The sequence below is a fragment of the Aethalodelphis obliquidens genome, unplaced genomic scaffold (genome assembly GCF_003676395.1).
Source record: "Aethalodelphis obliquidens isolate GAN/ISIS:26980383/991018 unplaced genomic scaffold, ASM367639v1 scaffold54, whole genome shotgun sequence".
Classification (NCBI taxonomy): Eukaryota; Metazoa; Chordata; class Mammalia; order Artiodactyla; family Delphinidae; genus Aethalodelphis; species Aethalodelphis obliquidens.
Genome location: NW_020837998.1, coordinates 1,482,135 through 1,485,644, shown reverse-complemented (window position 1 = coordinate 1,485,644; position 3,510 = coordinate 1,482,135).

The following is a 3,510-nucleotide window of genomic DNA, read 5'->3' as shown; positions in this document are numbered from 1 at the left end:
ACATCTAGATTATCTAATATCTTGGCATTAAATTGTTCAGATTATTCCCTTATAATCCTTTTTTTATTTCTATAGGATTGATAGTAATGTCCCCTCTTTTTATTCTGTATTTTAGTAATTTGAGTCTTTTTTCTTGGTTAGTCTAGCTAAAGGTTCATCCGTATTTTTAATCTTTTCAGAGCCAACTATAGTTTTCATTAGATTTCTCTATATATTTTTTCTAATTATATACTTTATTTCTGCTCTTTATGAGTTTTCTTTATTCTGCTTGCATTGGGTTTAGTCTGTTATTCTTTTTCCATTTTCTTAAGGAGAAAGGTTAGTTTACTTACTTTGCATCCTTCTTCTTCTCTAATATAAACATTTAGAGTTGTTAGTAAGGAATTGTGAATTAAAACAAAGATAAGATAGCACTTCACAGATATTAGAATGGCAAAAATCCCAAACACTGACAACATCAAATGCTGGTGAGAACTTTGAGCAACAAGAATTCTTATTCATAGTGGTAGGAATGAAAAATGATACAACCACTTTGGAAGACAATTTGATATTGTATTAGAGTTCTCCAAAGAACAGAACCAGTAGGATACACGTGTGTGCGTGTGTGTAATAGATTTACAATAAGGAATTGGATTACACAATTATGGAGACTGACAAGCCCTGACCCAGTATAACCTATGATATACTTCCAAGTCCAAGTCTAAAGACCTGACAACCTGGAAAGCTGATGGTGTGTTTCCATTATGAAGACTGGCAGTCTTGCTGTCCAGGAAGGGCTCATGTTTCAGTTTATATCTGAAGGCAAGAAAAAAACTGATATCCTAGCTTGAAAAAAGTCAGGCAGGAAGAGTTTCTTCTTATTCAAGCTTTTGGTTCTATTCAGGCCACCCTGTTTGGATAAGGTCCATCCACATTAAGGAGAACAATCTGCTCTACTCAGTTTACAGAAGCAAATGTTATATTCATCTAGAAACATACTCATAGACATATCTAGAATAATGTTTGACCAAATGTCTGGGCACAATGTGGCCCATAAATTTTACACATAAAATTAATAATCAGAGGCAGTTTACAAAACTAAACATATTCTTATCATGCAATCCAGCAGCAATGATCCTTAAAATTTACCAAAATGAAATGAAAACTTAAATCTACACAAAATCCTGCACACAGATGTTCACAGCTTTTTTATTTATAATTGCCAAAACTTGGAAGCAACAAACATGTCCTTTAAGGTAGACAGATAAACTATGGCATATTCATATAGTGGAATATTATTCAGTAATAAAAATAAATAAGCTATCAAGCCACAAAAGGACATAGAGGAAACTTAAATGCATATTGCTGAGTGAAAGAAGCCAATTTTGAAAGGGTTACATTCTATATGGATCCAGCTGCATGACATTCTGGAATAGGGAAAACCATGGCAACAGTAAAAATATCCATGGTTATCAGGGTTTCTTCATGATAGAAGAATAAATAGGTGGAGCACAAGGAATTTTTAGGGCAGTGAAATTATTATTCTGTATGATATTGTAATGGTGGATACCTGTCATTTACTTTTGTCAAAACCCATAAAATATACAGTACTGGGGGGGACCTTGAAGATGGCGGAAGAGTAAGACGTGGAGATCACCTTGCTCCCCACAGATACACCAGAAATACATCTACACGTGGAACAACTCCTACAGAACACCTACTGAAGGGTGGCAGAAGACCTCAGACCTCCCAAAAGGCAAGAAACTCCCCACGTACCTGGGTAGGGCAAAAGAAAAAAAGAAAAAACAGAGACAAAAGAATAGGGATGGCACCTACACCAGTGGGAGGGAGCTGTGAAGGAGGAAAAGTTTCCACACACAAGGAAGCCCCTTCGCGGGCAGAGACTGCAGGAGGCAGAGGGGGGAGATTCGGAGCCGCGGAGGAGTGCAGAGAAATGGGTGCGGAGGGCAAAACGGGGAGATTCCCACGCAGAGGATCGGTGCCAACCAGCACTCACCAACCCGAGAGGCTTGTCTGCTCACCCACCGGGGTGGGCGGAGCTGCAAGCAGAGGCTCCGGTTTCGGTTTCAGTCGGAGCACAGGGAGAGGACTGGGGTTGGTGGCTTGAACATAGCCTGAAGGGGTTAGTGCACCACGGCTAGCCAGGAGGGAGTCTGGGGAAAAGTCTGCACCTGCCGAAGAGGCAAGAGACGTTTTCTTCCCTCTTTGTTTCCTGGTGCGCGAGGAGAGGGGTTTAAGAGTGCTGCTTAAAGGAACTCCAGAGACAGGCGCAAGCCGCGGCTAAAAGCGCGAACCCCAGAGATGGGCGCGAGCCGCGGCTAAAAGCACGGACCCCAGAGACGGGCGTGAGCTGCGGCTAAAAGCATGGACCCCAGAGACGGGCTGGAGACACTAAGGCTGCTGCTGCCGCCACCAAGGGGCCTGTGTGCGAGCACAGGTCACTCTCCACACCCCTCTTCCATGGAGCCTGTGCAGCCCGCCACTGCCAGGTTCCTGGGATCCAGGGACAACTTCCCCGGGAGAACGCATGGCGGGCCTCAGGCTGGTGCAACGTCACGCAGGCCTCTGCTGCCACAGGCCCACCCCGCACGCAGTGCCCCTCCCTCTCCCCCGGCCTGAGTGCGCCAGAGCCACCGAATCAGCAGCTCTTTTAACCCCGTCCTGTCTGAGCAAAAAACAGACGCCCTCCAGCGACCTACATGCAGACGCAGGGGCAAATCCAAAGCTGAGTCCCTGTGAGCTGTGAGAACAAAGAAGAGAAAGGGAAATCTCTCCCAGCAGCCTCAGAAGCAGCGGATTAAAGCTCCACAATCAACTTGATGTACCCTGCATCTGTGGAATACATGAATAGACGAGTCATCCCAAATTGAGGAGGTGGGCTTCGAAAGCAAGATCTATGATTTTTTTCCCGTTTTCCTCTTTTTGTGAATGTGTATGTGTGTGCTTCTGTGTGAGATCTTGTCTGTATAGTCTTGGTTCCACCATTTGTCCTAGGGTTTTATCCACCCATGGTTTTTTTAAAAAAAATTTTCTTAATAATTTATTTTAATAACTTTATTATACTTTACCTTCGTTCTTTCTTTCTTTCTTTCTTGCTTTCTTTCCTTCCTTCCTCCTCTCCTTTAGACAACGAATCATCCCAAATTGAGGAGGTGGTCTCTGAGAGCAAGATTTATGATTTTTCCCCCTTTACCTCTTTTTGTGAGGGTGTATGTGTATGATTCTGTGTAAGATTTTGTCTGTATAGCTTTGCTTCCAACTTTTGTCCTAAGGGTCTATCCGTCCCTTTTTTTTTTTTCTAAATAAGTATTTTTTAATTCAATAACTTTATTATACTTTATTTTATTTTTACTGTATCTTCTTTCTTTCTGTCTTTTTTCCTTCTTTCCCTCCTCCCACCCTCCCTCCCTCCCTCCTTTCTTTCCTTCTTGCCTTCTTTCCTTCTTTGCTTCTTTCTTTCTTTCTTTCTTTCTTTCTTTCTTTCTTTCTTTCTTTCTTTCTTTCTTTCTT